The sequence below is a fragment of the Pelophylax lessonae genome, assembly GCF_965119305.1.
Source record: "Pelophylax lessonae genome assembly, chromosome: 12".
In the NCBI taxonomy this organism is placed as follows: Eukaryota; Metazoa; Chordata; class Amphibia; order Anura; family Ranidae; genus Pelophylax; species Pelophylax lessonae.
The window spans coordinates 42,637,449-42,655,717 of NC_138779.1; positions in this window are offsets into that span (position 1 = coordinate 42,637,449).

The following is an 18,269-nucleotide window of genomic DNA, read 5'->3' on the forward strand; positions in this document are numbered from 1 at the left end:
AAGGCAATTGGTTCCACTAAATTCTAGTTAGGGGTATCAGAGTAAAAGGGGCTGAATACAAATGAACGCCACACTTTTCAGATAATTATTTGTACAAAATTGGGAAAACCATTTATTATTTTCCTTCCACTTCACAAGTATGTGTCACTTAGTGTTGGTCTATCACATAAAATCCCAATAAAATACATTTACGTTGTTGTAACATGACAAAATGTGGAAAATTCCAAGGGTTATGAATACTTTTTCAAGGCGCTGTACCTGGGGGTATGAGAGTATTCTCTGTGGCTCTCAATGGTGACACCATTTGCTGATCCAGTATGGTGGGAGAATTCTCTGTGTATCTCTATGCACTCTGCTGTATGAATTTTTGTATACTCATGTCCGTGCTGCCACTCGTCTGGGAGTATTCTCTGTGTATAACTAGCTAAGTTAGCAATACAAAGACTTATAAAGCAAAAATTCACACCCACCAGATAGCTGTTACTGAGCAAATACAACAGTCTTTGTTTTCTTACAGAAATATCACTTCTATTTTTTCTATTTTATGGAATTCAATAGAGCGGTTAATAGATGTCATTATTAGCAGATGATACTTTGTTCTTTCCATAATCAAATTTTCCATATTGCCAACGAAATACATTTTCTAATTAGTTCTAGAGCTTCCAGTTAATGAAAACTTTGGATGTTACATGTTAGGAAGTCCGGACTCAGATGATAGTGCCATCATGGTATTCAGTTATGCAAAAATGTACATTATGTCTAGTTCTTCCATTTTATTCTTTATTAAGTAATTGTGGAAAATCTACCATGACATTGACACTTTTCTAAGCACATCATTTACAAAAAGTGGAGCAAAGAGTTCTGGAAGAGGGAATGTAACGGAACAGGGCACCCCGGACCGGGTACCTCCGTTGACAGATGCTCCTAGTGCTTCCCAAGGGCTCCAAGAACTCCACCAGACACCGTAAGCACTTCAGACTCCACGAACCGCCGCAGCTTGGTTAGGGTCTTGGCATCTCCTACCCACCCTGGACCTACGACAAGGCTCCAGGCTCCTGTGGGTGAACCTCTCTTTCCCCAGAGAGTGCAGCACGAACAAGCTCTTACAAGAGCTCAGTGATTATCCAAGGGAGTATGGAGGATATAGCAATCCCTTGCAGCATATCCCCCAATAAGAGACAGGACTCTAGATTGAGGTGAAGAACTTCAAAACAACTTTATTGAACAAGACTTATATACAGAATTTGGAACATTCCGCCCCCAACAACCGCTTTCCTATTGGTCAATTGTAAAGTACCTGCAGTTCCCCTTCAGGTCCTCCTTAGCCATGCAAATGAGGACTTGAAAATGAGTCAGCAAGGATTGGTCAGATAGCTTGACCAGAAGGACTGCCATGTGCAATGAGACAGAGGGTCCCAGGGGGCAATCAATGTACACAATAGCCAGACACAGAACAATGGGAGGTCATTAGCACTTACAATGAGACAGGGCAATCCACATTCCCAATACACAAACAAAAGGAAAACCTTGCTGACATTGAAAGATATTTAATATACACAGCATTTAGGAATTACAGATTTCATGGCAAATGGGAATAAATCTTAATATTTCTATATGGAGATATTGCTGGCAAATATGAAGCAATCCAAACCATTACTTATCTGTCTTTAAATTCCAGTGATGGTGAATACCGTCACAGGGAACAATTACACAAAGCCACCAATCTAATGTGGTATTTCAGTTGAAAGATGTATGCTGATTGGTTGCTGTGGGGAACTGCTTTACCTTTTTTTTATCCTGCCATAATCACAGTGCGTTATTTTGGTTTCTTTTTTACCAAAACTAGATTAATAATTCACTAACGTCTTTACTACACAAACTTAATGCATTTACTGCACATATGGTTGATTAACTCCAATGTTTGAGGTGTTGTGACTGAAAAAATAAAAAAAAATTCTGTAATATGAAAAACTTGCACAACTCATGGGAAAAACCAGAAAATTTCAAATACCAATATATATCCTTATTTTTTTTTTTTTAAAAATCCATATCCAAATATTTTTATTAACTTAGTGCGTAAACGACACATGCTAAGCATCCTATTATTTTACTGATGTGTTTTCTGTTGGTCGTTTTAAGTAACATTCTTCTTTTTTTTCGGAACAGTATATTTATGTGTAAGAATTAGCAGCACTCAGAATTTAATAAGGTTGAAAAACATACACTACATAATTAAAAAGACTATAGCTGTCCATACTTGAATTGTTTGCGAAAAATGTTGGCTTCATGAAGGTGTAGCCTTCTATGTGTGAGGAGCTGAGGGGCAGGGTGCCTGTATGTGAGGAGCGGGGGGGACAGGTTGTCTGTGTGTGAGGAACAAAGGAGAAGGATGCTTGTGTGTAAGGAGCGGATAGGCAGGGCGCCTGGGTGTGAAGAGCTGAGGGTCGGGTGCCTGTGTGTGTGAAGAGCTGAGGGGCAGGGTGCCTGTTTGTGAGGAGCAGAAGAGCAGGGCATCTGTGTGTGAGGAGCTGAAGGGCAGGCTGCCTGTGTGTGAGGAGCAAAGGGGCAGGGTGCCTGTGTGTGAGGAGCGGAGGAATAGAGTGCCTGTATGTAAGGAGCTGAGGGTTTGGTGCCTGTGGGTGAGGAGCGGAGGGATCGGGTGCCTGTGGGTGAGGAGCGAAGGGATCGGGTGCCTGTGGGTGAGGAGCTGAGGGTTGGGTGTGTGTGTGTGTGTGTGTGTGTGAGGAGTTGAGGGCCGGGTGCCTGTGTGAGTAGCTGAGGAGCGGGTGCCCGTGTGTGAGGAGTGGAGGGTCGGGTGCCTGTGTGAGGAGTGGAGGGTCGGGTGCCTGTGTGTGAGGAGCGGAGGGTCGGGTGCCTGTGTGTGTGTGAGAGGAGCGGAGGGGCAGGATGCCTGTGTGTGAAGAGCGGAGGGATCAGATGCCTGTGTGTGAGGAGTGGAGGGTCGGGTGCCTGTGTGTGTGTGTGAGGAGCGGAGTGTCGGGTGCCTGTGTGTGTGTGTGAGAAGCTGGGGTCAGGTGCCTGTGTGTGTGTGTGAGGAGCGGAGGGGCAGGGTGCCTGTGTGTGTGTGTGGGGAGCGGAGGGGCAGGGTGCCTGTGTGTGTGGGGAGCGGAGGGGCAGGGTGCCTGTGTGTGTGGGGAGCGGAGGGGCAGGGTGCCTGTGTGTGTGGGGAGCGGAGGGGCAGGGTGCATGTGTGTAAGAGGAGCTTAGGGTCGGGTGCCTGTGTGTGAGGAATGGAGGGTTGGGTGTCTGTGTGTGAGTAGCATAGCAGTCAAGCGCTTATCTCTTTTTTTTTTTTAATTCATTCAACCCAGTGGGCTGAACGAAAGAAAACTGAGGAGCTCACTGTACTAATTATGCGATGTTAGTACAGTGATCTCCCTGATAAGCTATTGTGTTCTGACAGGAGTACTGCCTCCCCTGCCAGAACACAGTGGTCCGTGCTTGCAGCCATTGGCTGCAAGCCCTGATCTTATACCGATCGGCTGCTTGTTTTCCAGCATGCCTGTTCAACAGAAACCAGCAGGCTCACTGACAGGTTTCTGTTGAACCGGCCGGCCTGTGTGTACCAGCTTTAAGGAGTGGAGAGGCTGGGTGTTTGTATGAGAGGAGCAGAAAGGTTGGTTTGTCTGAGTGAAGGGTGTCTGTAACTACTGTTTAATGCCCCTACATCTCCAGATATATCTGGGAGGTCATTATCTGCAGCCCCCTCTGGGGCCATCACTTACGCGAGTCTGCACACAATATGTGTTAAATGGTTTCTGTGTATGTATTGATTGTAGAAATAAATAAAGATTCAACATGTTAAATGGTGTGTGCGAAGAGGACTGAGAAGGATCAGGGGCTGCCACAATCATTAACACAGTGAAGAAATGTTTACACCTCATTACCCTCCATATTCCCAGGCTTACTTCTGGTGTCTTCTGGGTATGATATGGTGCGGTCTTGTACAGAGATAGTAATCCTTATAGAACAGCTATTACCACAACCGTACACTACACGATGTGTTAAACTTACCACAGCACATACAGTATTCTACATCAATGTATTGGAGTACAATAAAAAGACAGATGAGATTGGGGTACAATAGCAGGATAGAAGGGGGGTTGTATTATAAAAGAGAGGGACAGGCGAGGAATTGGGGCACAACAGAGGGACAAATGGGATGGGATTGGGATACGATTGATGGACAGAGGGGGCAACTGGGGTACCATAGAGGAAAGCAAAGTAAATAGGGGAGAAGAGGAGTGATGGGGGCAATCGAGAGACAAAATGGGAATGGGATACAACAGAGGGACGAAAAGGTTGACTAGTGCAGCGCTACCCCCATAATTTGAGTCCTCTTCTCCTGTCCAGCCCTATGTGAGGCCTCAACCACCAGCATATATTTTTGCGAACCTTGACAAGCACACAAGAATTACACTACTCTATGAAAGAATGACAGAATGTATTGGCAAGTTAAAGTAAACCAGCATAGAACATAATGGGGACACAATAAGCTTCACAGGGCCCATTGCAGTGATTTTAAACTCCAGCATATAGGTGACCCCAATGGCATAAACAGTAGCTCTCCTAATTAATTGAACTTCCACAAGTGACCAAACAGGTAGAAACAAAAATCAGGCTATCTCACTTCGGAGCTCTCAGACAAAAGGGACTAGGGTTAGGCCTGGGGGTAAGAATTTAAAGTCAAGCACAAATCTTCACTCAGGGTGAAGTTATCTGAGTATAGTCCTAAATGTGAATCTTCTGCCGGCTAGGTTGGGGCCTTTGAAGACTTTGTTGCACTGGGGGAAAGGGATATGTCTGTGGTCTGGGTGGTCACAGTACTGCACCTCAGGAGTTGGATTAAGTAATACGTGGGAATCTTCGGATAGAGTTAAGTAAATAAATGAAGATTAGGCACAGCTGTATCAATTAGATGAATTTTTTATGCACAGCTGCAGCAGTTAGATGAAAGGGTGTGAACAGTTGCAGCAATGGGATGAAAAGAACAGGTAGATTGGCCACGCTGGATCTAGTTCAATAACAGCAGCAACAGTTAGAACAATAGTGTATGGAAAACGTACACCTGCAGCTTCTTGCAAGTGGAGACTAATAACACGGTCAAGAGTTCAGCTTAGCTGTGGGTCTGCGACTCGCTTACTACTCTCTCTCTCATCCTCCTGTAGCAGTTGGCTAAGGTGTTGGAGGTGCCCCCTTATTTAGTTGACCATTAAAAGTAGCAAGAAGAATGACAAGTATTTTGGCAGGTCATCTCCATGGCTCCTCCAGCGGGCCTGAACAGCAAGGCTTGTGTCACCGACTGGTGATCCAGCACCCGTATCAGTCAGCTGCTTGTGCAGCAAAATCTAGCTCAGTCCAGCCACCTAGGTCAGGGTACAACAGTGGTCAGCATACAAGCAGCTTGCCAAGTTCTTTTGTTCCCAGTGAGACCCAGCACAACACTCTCTGGTTGGCGCTCTCCCCAACAGCCCTGCTCTCAGGCATCACAGGGTACAGTGGTTGATTCCCCAGTATTAGCAATGACTCTGATCTCCATGCAAACTACCTCTCACAGAGTACTGCAGCCCAAAGTCAATCTCAATCAAAGAGCACACCTGCTGCTGTCATCTTGTGGGTGAAAAGAAGTGCTGCAGAGCCAGTAACATTACCTCCTCTTACACTAGAATACTACAAAAGAGGGATTGGGGTACAATAAAGGGACAAAAGGGTAACTGGAATACAACAGAGGGGCAGAGGGAGGATTTGGGTACAGCAAAGTGACAGAGGGGGATTGGGATATAACAGAGGTTTGAAAAGTGGATTAGGGTACTATAATGAGATAGAATGGGGATCAGGGTATAATAGAGTGACAGAGGGTGCATTAGAATTACAGTAAAGGGGCATAGGGAATTGGGAGTACAACAAACAGATAGAGGTGGGATTGGGGTACAATAGAGGAGAACTGAATAAGGGATGGTGGGAACAGACACCATGGAATAATATCAATGTTCTATAGAAGATATAATGGAAAAGTCGAGACACCCCTTGTCTTCCAATGGAATGACGGTGGCAACTGATGACATGGATTAACATAAATGTTCTGGAGAAGATATGATGGGAGAGTAGACAACCTCATCCTCCAGACACTGGTAGAAAATCATCATCTAAAGTAGCTACATGAAACGCAGGGAGATTTACTATAACTGGTGCACTTAGAGTCTGGTGCAGCTGTGCATGGTAGCCAATCAGCTTCTAACTTTACCTTGTCCAATTAAGCTTCGGCAATAAAATCTGGGAACTGATTGGGTTCTATGCAGAGCTGTACCAGATTTTTTGCACTCTCTAGTTTTAGTAAATAACACCACAGTGTCTGCTAGGAGTTCTGAAGGGGTTAATGTCAAACCACTGAACATCTTTCCTGCTCTGTGCTATCCAGCTCCCTTGCTTGCTGCTGGGCTGCGGCACCCCAGACAGAGGCTGTTGCAATCTTCATTAAGCTAATGGGATGTTAATTTGTTTGCAGATGGAGCCTCATTGCCTCCAAGGAGGGGGTAATAGACATGAGGATGATGGGATTCAAATTCTAGTGAGGTTTTTGATGGAGAAGTTGGGGGGGGGGGCTTAGACATCACTGAAATTGCCTCTGTGTGACCAGGACATGATCACCATTTTATGTTTCACTATAAAACAAGTGTGTGGCGGAGATTTTGCTGAATACTAGCCTTTGTAAGTTGATCCTCCCTTCCTGCTGTCCATTCACTTGCCATCTGCCCATCTGCTTATCCAACCTGGAAGAAAAGGGCCACACAATTTGACACCAATCCACCTCTTCCATATCCACAACACTGTACCATCTTCTCCATACCCACTATACAGTACTCTGCCTGGAAGAGGCAAACAACATCACTTATACACCAACACCTCCTCTATATCTGCTATTATCTGCCTAGAACAGTCTGGCAGTGCCACTTATACACCTACACCTTCTCTCTATCTGCTGTACTATGTCAGAAAGAGTGAATGTGTATCTATGTTAGTTACTGCAGCTCCTTTGTTATAATGTTCACACTAACTAAACAACTTAATCTTGCACTGGGGATGGCCTGCATAAAAGAATATCTAACACAAAGGCTGTGGTGATTTTCGTAGGCTCCAAGGGTAGTTTGGGGTTTAGCATGAATCCAGTCTTCTTTCTTTTGAGCTCTGGTATCTGGCAATGGAGAAGATAGAGTGGGCTATCTGGCTATTGAAAGGAGAAGGTGGGCGCTCTGACCATGGAGAACAGAGTGGACTTCCTGGCTATAGATAAGAGAAGGTGGGCTACCTGTCTATAGGGAATTGAAGGTGGGCTCCCTGGCCATGGAGAAGAAAATGTGAGCTTCAGGGCTATGGAGAGGAGAGGCCAAGCCCCCTGACCTGCCCCCTGAGAAGAGAAGGTGGGCTTCCTGGCCATCAAGAAGAAAGCGTGATCTTCCTGACAATGAAGATGAGAGGGTGGGCTTCCTGGCCAGGTAGAAAAGAGATTGGGTTCCCTGACCTTGAGAAAAAAAAAGACTCCCTGGCCATGCAGAACAGAGCAGGTATGCTTTTTAAAGGGAAAGCAGCTTTGCCTGTCAGTTAAAGCGGAGTTCCACCCTCGGAAAGTTTTTTTTTTTAATAAAAATACCCCCGGGACAGTCAGGGCTAGTGCATTCCACAATGGCTAGCCTCTGATCTGTCCCGGGTTGCACTTACCTTTTAGAAGAAATACTTGCCTTGAAAATGTATTGTCCAGCGCTGCCATCTCAGGTGTGGGCAGCTTGAAGCCAGCGCGATCCTCTTCTGTGTCCTCCCCCGTCTTCTTCAGTCCCACGATGCACTGCACGGCCCCGCCGTCACTTCCGGTGCCGCAGCGTCATCCCTGCACAGCTTCTGAGCATGCCCAGAAGCTATTTACCAAGGTATGATGGCGCCTGCACCGGAATGGACGTCGGGGGCCGGTGCAGGCGCATTGATTCCTGGGAGCGATGACGTTCAGCTCCCAGGAATCATTGCAGAGCCAGGAAGTGACGAATCGCCGTGGCCGCCGATGGGAGGAAGAGGAAGTAAGGTAAGTATATTATCTTCTAAACGAGGTAAGTAAAAAAAAAAAAAAATTGCGATTATCCATTTGTTTTTCAGGTGACCCGGAGCAAGAAGATGGAGGTAAGTTTAATTTTAGGGTAGAACTCCACTTTAAGTAAATAGATTTGAATGGATGGCTATATGGCGAAGTTTACTTTACCAACATTTTTTTTTTTCTGGCTTTACCCCTGTATTGAAACTTTTTTTTGTTTATTTTGCTTTCTGAATAAACAAAAGACCGCTTGGCAGCCCTCAAGCCAAGAACAGTCAGTAACCTTATTGGCTTTGCTCACTGTTTAAAACTGAACCCACACAATATGATATGAATATACTGTAGATAAAATAGCATTACAATTTGACTTGCTTTGATTGCATGGAGCCTCAAACTCATAGGAGACAGAAAATATCGCATTTGCCATTTTGGATGGGGAAGACTAAAAAGCTTGGCATGATGTTACAGACAGTGATCAGCGTAGAGAACAGATTGGATTGTCTAGAGATCCCATTGGAATCAGCAGATGATTGACAGAATGCTTCTTAGATGGGACTGAATAAAACTCACTAAATTAAACAAACTTTTACACATTTGAAAGAGTGATGGCTGGATCCGGAGAAACGAAATGGCCTAGATAGAAAACACTGGATGGATCTTGGATGCCAAAGCATAATTTTGCAAACCCCAGACCACACTGAATGATGATAGGAGCAGATTGATAGAGATTGGACCAGCCAGGGTGGGGATAAGGCCACACTGGATGGAAATTGAAACATTCTGGATATAGACTACACCAAATTTGATAGAGATTGGAGCAGTCTGTTTGGAGATTAGTCTCTTTTGCGCAAAAAGAATGTTTTGGACGCCATGGTCGTTCTCAATTTTCCAGGCACAAAGAACTGGAAAAGCACAGGCAGGGCACTGGAAAAGTCACCAGGTGAAATGGCATGATACAGTGTAACCTGATAGGATCACAGCTTTGTATCATGTCATTTAATGTATTTACAATTTTTAAATTGCCGCCGGTTCCAACCCCCTGCGTCACAGCGCTCGCAGGGAAGGGAACCGGAAGACAGGTGACGGCATCGGCCGAGCACACAACGGGAGGACGGCAGGGAATCGCAAGGGAAGGTGAGTTTTAAAATGTAAAACCGATTTCCATGCAAAAGAATGTACCGCTTTTAGCACAGAAATCCTGACATAATCAGACCGCCAGGGAGGTTAAGATAGTGCCTGGATGAAGACTGACTGTGGCACTGGCAGAACCCAGTAACTGATGGCCATACTCAGAGCAGAAAACCTGGCACTGAAACAGGGCACAGGTGAATGTGACAGGTTGCAGATTATATTGGACAGGTCTTAGGGTGGAAATCGCCCAGACACTTTTCCCACCCCCCTCTTTCTGACACTTGCTTTTCTATATCTGGATGCAGCTTTAATCGGAAACTGCCTATTACAGCCGAGATCTCATAGGTCTGTATCACTGCATATACTGTCAAAAACAAGATTCTTCATGATTCAGTGAATTGAAGAGACTAATATATTAGCCCTGTCTAATATCATCATGCAAGAATAAAGTGATTTTCCTTTATCATTTATTTTATACACTAGAGACCCAAGAGATTACATGATGCCATCATCACCAATATCAGTGCTATGTCCACCCATCCTATTACAGTAACTAGTGGAACTGTTCTTATTTATTTTTTTGATTCCTCAATTTGTGCTGTAATCTATCTAGCACGCCTACAGACAATGGCAAGCTATCACCATGAAAGGAACAGGTGTGGGAGCAGCAGGGGCCACTGATGTGCCCCCTGCACCTCCTAGCCTGTCTGGCATAGCCCAGCAATTTTAAGATTCCAGACACGGATGGAGAGGTAATGCAGACAGCTCCATTCCTGGCTCGCTTCATTGACAGTCTGTGGATGCCTCATTACCTGCGCTACTACTGGGCCCATCTAATAAAATTAAGTAATATGGGGGGGGGGGGCTCTACACTTTAGGGGCCCCTTCTTGACTCCCTATTAGTACAGTCAACGAATAGACCAACAATTAGGTGCTGTTTATATTAGTCAGCATGCTTCTATATGTCTCAAATTATTTAACAGATTTTCTTTTCAACTTTATTGGATTTAATAAAGATATTATTATCCACTGCTTCAGAAAATGGAGTCATTTTGTATGCATGGTACAATTTTATAAGTGAATATATTTAGCAATTAGTGGTTATTCATGCACTACAATTGTACATAACTTTTGAGTCTTGCTTTGTAACATTTCGTATTGCCCAGGACTTTTTGGATCTTTCTTCTGGTCAAGCATGTAAAAAGAACAATTTGCATTTGTACCAAAATGTTATTTATTGCACAGATTTTCATTGTTCCTAAAGGGCCATACACACCAGCCAAATATCATACAAATTGGCTGGTTCAATAGAAACATTCGGCCCGTGTGTGCAGCCGTCAGTCTGATAGAAGCATTCGGGCGGCTTCTGTTGAAGGGGGATGACCGAAAAAGGTCTGCCGATCGGCATCCAATTAGCACTCTCAGCAAATGGCTAAGAACACAATACAGTAATCCCCCGCTCCATCGCGGTTCAGTTTTTGCGGTCCCGGTAATTCGCATTTTTTTTTTTTTGTAATGTTATTTTACTATATAAATCATTAAAAATGAAATATTTTTGTGTTTTACATAGCTCTTGCTATGTCTCTTAGTATCTTTTATGTGTTTAAATGAGTTTCTATTGTTTTAAAAGTGTGTTTAAAGACCTTAAAATGCTTTTACACGTACAGTGACAGTAAAAAAATCATGCCTACAATGCATTTTAATAGGGTTTTTCTATTTCGCGGAATTTCAATTTTCGCGGCTGGGTCCGGAACGTAACCCCCGCAATGGAGGGGGGTTTACTGTAGCTCAGTAGGGAGGATCGCTGTACTAACATTGCATAGTTAGTACAGTAGCTTCTCCCAAGCTCTTCTGTTTTTTTTTTTTTTTCGTTCAGCTTGCTGTGTTGTAAGCCTTGTGTGTACAAGACTTAAAGCAGAGTTCCACTCATTTTTGTGTTTAATAAAATCAGCAGCTACAAAAAGAGTTGCTGCTGACTTTTAACCACTTTACCACTAGAGCATTTTGCTGTCTTACGTCTGGGCCACTTTTTGCAATTCGGCGCTGTGCGACTTTAACTGACAATTGCGCGGTCATGCAACGCCGTACCCAAACTAAATTTACGTCCTTTTTTTCCCACAAACAGAGCTTTCTTTTGGTGGTATTTGATCACCTGTGCAATTTTTACTTTTTGCGCTATAAGCAAAAAAATAGCGTTTATTTTGAAAAAATAACAATATTTTTAACATTTTTTTATATGAAATTGACCCCAAAAAAGATGTAAAAACCAATTTTTTTTTTACATTTTTGGCCAATTTGTTTTCTGCTACCCATGTTTGGTAAAAAAAATCGCAATAAGCGTATTTTGATTGGTTTGCGCAAAAGTTATTGCGTTTACTAACTATGGGAAAGATTTCTGTCATTTTTGGTGTTTTTTTTTTTTTAAACGAGTAATGGCGGCGATCTGCGTTTTTTTTTTTTTTTTTTTGCGGGACTGCGACATTGCGGCGGACAGATCGGACCCTTGACTGACATTTTTGACACTTTTGGGGGTACCAGTGACATTACTGCAGTAATCAGTGCTATAAATATGCACTGGCAGGGAAGGGGTTAATTTTATTGGAGAGGGAGGGGTTAATGTATGCCTGGTGCTTACTAACGTGTGTGGGGGGAGTGAGCCAGGGACAGATCGGATGTCCAGCTATGCTGAACACTTCGATCTGTCACTCCCTGTCACTTAGGAGATCCGCCCGCTCTGTTTACACAGGCGGGCGGATCTCCAAACTCGATTCCCCGACGATCGGGGCAGAGCAGCGGCGATCGCCGCTGCTCCTCCCCTGGCCCGACTCCCGCTGTGAATGAAAACAGCGGGAGCGCGCCTCCGGCGGCGCGAGCGCCGCCTACAGGGGGAGGAGTCTGACGACGTAGGTCTACGTCGTCAGACGATAACGAGCCACTTTGCCGCAGTAGTACTACGTTACTACGGTAAAGTGGTTAATAAACACACACTCACCTGTCCCACGATCCAGCGATGAGACCGCCCAAACCCTTGGTTCGCCTAGGCGGCCTGAGCAGAAGTGGGAGTGGGTACCTGTCAAAACTAGGTACCTGCTCCCCCCCCCCCCCCAAAAATGACCTGCCAAATGAGGAATAGGAGGGGGAAAAAAAAAAGCTCCTGCTGTCTAATCGTCCTCAGAATATGATCATCCACAGGCCATTTCCCCTAAGAACATGGTCATCCACAGATCATTCCTTGTCAGAACATGGTCATCCACAAACTGTTTTGTGGAACTTGGTAAAACAGAGCCCATTTCTCCTCAGAACATGATCACAGACAGACCATTCCTCCTCAGAACATGGTTACCCACAAACCTTATTCCTTCTCAAAACATGGTGACCCATAGACTATTCCTCCTGAAAACATGGTGACTCACACACTGTTCATTCTCAAAACATGGTGACTCACAAGCCATTCCTTCTTAACCTCTTGCCGACCGCCGCAAGTACATATACTGCGGCGGTCAGCCCCGGCCAGGCAAAGTGACGTACCGGTACGTCACTAGCCTGTCACTGGCCTGTCACTGGCTTGTGAGCCAATAGTTTGGGGGGGAATTTCATATAAAAAAATGTGAAAAATATTGTTATTTTTGCAAAATTGACGCTCTTTTTTTGTTTATAGCGCATGATCAAAAAAAAATCGCACAGGTGATCAAAAACCACCAAAAGAAAGCTCTGTTTGTGGGAAAAAAAGGACGTCAAATTCGTTTAGGTACAGCGTCGCACGACCGCGGAATTGTCCGTTAAAGTCACGCAGTAAAAAAATCGCAAAAAACCCCCTGGTCAGGAAGGGGGTAAAATCTTCCGGGGCTTAAACCACAAATAATAAAACAGAGGGCGCACCGACTTAGTGCATTATCCTAAGAAAATAGCTTTATTAATGTAAAAAGTGTTTATACTCACAGAGTAACAATTGTATCAAAGCTCATCCCAAAAATGGCACCATCCAGTCCAAAGTACATCATATCGTGTGACAAACAGATTCAATAGGCTAATGTGTTTTAAGGACAAGCCTCTTCCTCAAAGCCAGCCAGTTATAACAACATTAATAAAGCAATCTTCTTAAGATAATGCACTAGTTTGGGGTGTCCTGTTTTCCTTGTTGGTTTCAGACATCCTCAGTCGTAAGAGGGCAGCAAGATGAGGCTTATCCACGAAAGCAGAGATGGAAAAATATTCCACTAGAGATCTTTGGGCCTGCTTTTGAGCACAGGGGTTTTTTCCTTTTTTTACTTCTTAGAACATGGTGACCCACAGACCATTCCTCCTCAGAACATGATCAGAGACAGACCATTCCTCCTCAGAACATGATCAGAGACAGACCATTCCTCCTTAGAACATGATCACAGATGGACCTTTCCTGATTAGAACATGGTGACCCACAGACCATTCCTTTTCAAAACATGGTGACTCACAGGCCATTCCACCTTAGATCATGGTGATCCAAAGACCATTTCTCCTCTGAACATGGTCACCCAAAGACCATTCATCTTCCATGCTCATCATTTGTCCCCAGGACACTGTCATCCACCAGCTATGACTTTTTTAAAACACCACCACCAACTGGGTCCCTTCCTCTTCAGAAGTTGGCTGCTTCTTACCATTTGTTCCAAGAACAAGGTAATCAACCACCACCTAGTCTTCTGTAGGCAAAAAGGCTGCCGGCCGATCCCCAAAACAAAGACAACCATAAATTGTTCCTCTAGAGCAGTGGTCTCCAAACTGTGCCCCTGGGCCAGATGTGGCCTTTTCTTGCCTGTATCCGGCTCTTGAGGAATTATTTCTGCCAATGACAACAACAACGGGGCACTATTCCTCCCACTAACACCAACAGTAGGGAACTATTCCTCCCACTGACACCCACAGTGGGGCACTATTCCTGCCACCGATACCAACGTTGGATCAATATTCCCCCCACTGATACTATTTTTCCCCCTAATACCAAAGATGGGGCATTGCTTACTCCTGATGGGCACAGTCTGGCCCCCCTAAAGTCTGAAGGACAGTAAACTGGTCCTTTGTTTAGAAAGTTTGGCGTCCCCTGCCCTAGAATGTTCATTGAGCCAGAAGAGTGACTGTTGTCTATTGGGATATGTCCCTGTGTTTAGGACAGTTGATGCGTTTCGGGAGAAAACTCCCTTCCTCAGAGCTCTGAGGAAGGGAGTTTGCCTCCTCAAACTCATCAGTGGTCCTAAACACATGTGTCCTTCCACATGAGGTGGATTGGTTTTATGCGATTTTAATCTTCATGTTTGTGAGTGCTTTTTGGCATTCAATAAATTAACACAAGATGTCCAAGGGTAATTTTTTGTTGAAAATGTAATCTTTATTTTTGCATAAAAGATATACAAAAAACAATACTTTTGTCGGGGTACATTCTTCCCTGTACTGCGACGCAGCGCATAAATACACTACATTACAATACATTTCCGGTCATACTAATAAATACATTCAATCACATACATTCATTCTGCGGTATGATGCCTGATGTGTTGTGCGGAGTAAGGATACCCCGTGCCATCACAGCATGCATGACGCCGCAATACGCCTAAAGCATGAAACTGAAAAATACGTTATCTATACGTTGCATTCCTTAAACGATATCAAATAATAAACATTTCAAAAAAGCAACAGGTGTGATGGGGGGTGGGAGAGTGGGGGTAGGGGGAGGGGGAATGAAATCACAGGCCTGAAGCTTTATTCCAAAAAAGATAAGTGCTGGACAGCACCCCCTTTCCTGCGCTCGGAACCTGGTCCTCAGGCTGTCTCAATCCTGGAACTCGTACTGATATTAGGCATCCATGATGGCTAGGCTTTATCCAAATAAACTTGCTGAGGATAATGCGCTAGGCTGGTGCGCCCTTCTTTTGCTTTGTATTTTCCGAAGCTTTATTGAATGGACAAAGACACACAAGGGAGAGTGGGGGAAGGGGAAATCTTCAGACCTCCTCTTCCTCCATGAGATCCATCAGGTTATAGTCTCTGAGCAGACTGTGGATCAGTCTGCGACAGTCCTCAATGGACATCCTCTCCCTCTGGTGGATAAGGCGCTTTCTGGCGCACCATAAAGCGTCCTTAAAGCAACACAACACCCGCCAGGCGTGGTCAATGTCCTCTTGGGAAAAAGTCCCATGAAAAAGTCCATTCAGCACAGCAAAATGTGTGATGGCAGTCTGTGGAACAAAGTCTCTCAGTTCAGGTTCCAAGGCCCTCAACAGGCTCTGTGCAAATGAGCACTCCCAGAAAACGTGAAATGACGTTTCCTCATGGATGATACAAAAGGGGCAGTGCCTGTATCTGCACAAGTTTCTGGCATGCATAAATGTCCTGAGTGGCAGCCCTCCCTGGACAGCCATCCACGCCAGATCTTTATGCCTGTTGGTGAGTCCCTTTGAAGAAACATTCCTCCAGACCACTTTGCAAGTGGCTGAAGGGAGGCCTGGAACAGTCTCAGCAATGTCCGATGCTCTGATCAACTTGTAGATAGTTTTTGGCTTCCACAAGTCGGGCTTGTCTCCATGCAGCCCCAGCTCCTTGATGAACTTGAAAGTGTCCAAGTAGTACCAAGGAGTGTCCCAGTTGTAGGGGATGGAGCTGTCCCATTTGTCCCATCCAAGGGACCTCCAGAGAGGCAGGAGGAAAAAACGGGACATGGAGTTGCCTCCAGAGATGTCCAAGGGTAATGCACTAGGTGCTTGCGCCTCCTTTCTTTTGTGTTTTATAGTTTTGGAGTTTCCCCATCTGAGGTGAGCAGCACACCTACCATTCCTGATGGAGTGAGTGCTTGGGTTATATAACTGTTTGGACAAACTTCAAGATGTGTATATATATATATATATATATATATATATATATATATATATATATATATATATATATATATATATATAATGTGAAAGAAAAGTGCGCTGATCAGTGATATGCTGCTCCCAGATAAAAATGTAATTAAATGTGTGATGAGGTGGTGCGCTATATCTAAATAACTGTGCAAAAAATTTGAAACCAATAAATTATACACCTTCAGAATCAAACAAAGAATATGGGTGCAATGTGTACAATATACAATTGTGTATAAAGAAAAAAGTCCCAAGACACCAAAGTGTCAATGTTAAACAATCTTCAATGATGTGATAAGTGACAGATGGTGTTGAAAACAAAAGGTGACTTGAATTCCCTCCACCTGTTGGAATTCCTCCTTACCGGACGGAATAAAGTAAGTGCTCTCCTTAGCAAAATTAAACGATCCCAGTGCTCTATAATCAAACAATAGTGATCCCCACCGTGCGTTCGAAGTGGCCCGCTGGGCTTCTTACCAGATGGATAGAGATAACATGCGTTGTTATACTCCTCTCAAACGAGTGTGTCTCTGTATCCAGTTGGTATTGACAGCCTCTGATGGATATGGATACCAGATACTGTTACGCTGCTCTCAGGCGAATCAGACCTTGTATTCAGATGGCACTGACAGCCGCTTGTTCAAAGCGTTTGGAAAGATCGTTGCATTCCAGCATAACATGTAAAAAGAATACTGCTATAGTGCATTACCCTTTTAGGTGTACTTTATTAAAAATATATTGTACTTACATGATGTGGAGGGAATTCAAGTCACCTTTTGTTTTCAACACCATCTGTCACTTATCACATCATTGAAGATTGTTTAACATTGACACTTTGGTGTCTTGGGACTTTTTTCTTTATACACAATTGTATATTGTACACATTGCACCCATATTCTTTGTTTGATTCTGAAGGTGTATAATTTATTGGTTGCAAATTTTTTGCACAGTTATTTAGATATAGCGCACCACCTCATCACATATATATATATATATATATATATATATATATATATATATATATATATATATATATATTGTGAGGGATTAGCTCGGTGGTAGGCGTGGATGACCCCTTGGGGGGTGCGTTTTCCCAGAGAGGTAGCCGACAAGTGCTTGCAAACAAACAGTGTGGTTTATTAAATGGTACTTTCTTCACCAGGCTGTATGCAGCAAAACATCCAAAATAAAATAAAACAGAAAATAAATCCTTGCCTCTGTGGGCGGCTACCTTCTCACAACTGGAACCTGCCTAAGTGTCTGTCTCCAACCTACCGTCGGGCAGACTTCCTTGTCCTACAGCGGACACTCAATAGTCCTTTTATAATAGCTTCGCAGGGCAACACAGTCCTTTATTTCTTTCACATCAACAGTTCGTCTTCTCACCTTTGAGACGTATTCACCCTTGGTTACCGTCCCGGGCACACATCACTCCGGGGGGTCTTCTCCCAGGCCCACACATCCTGTCGGGAGGCACACGCTGACTGTCCTCCTGCTCCCAGCCCACATGGCTTCAGGATGCAGCTTCTGGAGGCAGCAAACAATAGGAATTTCTCTGAACAACTTATAGAGCCTTAACTCCCTCATTCTGAACAGGTGAAGGCCTTTCAACTTCCTGCTGGCTAGCTCTGTAGCCAACACCCTAAATTAATTAATGGACTTTCTAAATCAGGTGGAAATGTATCTCCTTCCTGTGACTACATTCCCAGATTTAGCTGACTTCCTGTTACATACCCCCCCCTCTTGTTTCAACCCTAGGGTTGGGACACAGATTTCCAGGCACGCATGTGTCAAGCACTGCTGACTCACTGATAAGCCTCCTATTATCCTCAAGCTTCCGGATGAAACTGTTTTGTCATCTTCATTGACGGATTTCTCATAAATGCCACACAGTTTGTCTCTCATCTCATATACACATTCTTCAACTGCATTTTTGGCATCATTTCGCTCCTTCTCGTTTCTGTCATCTTCATTGACAGCTTTCTCATAAATGTCAGACAGCTTGTCCCTCATAACCGTCTGTCCAATCCACCATGGAGGACCGTGATCCATAGGCAACTCAATTGGGCTAGTCTTAATGTCTTCAACATTCTTAAGACGCCTCTCTCTGCAATCCATAAATGTTTTCCACAAAACTTTGAGAACCTTTGCTTCACTAAGCTTTGTTC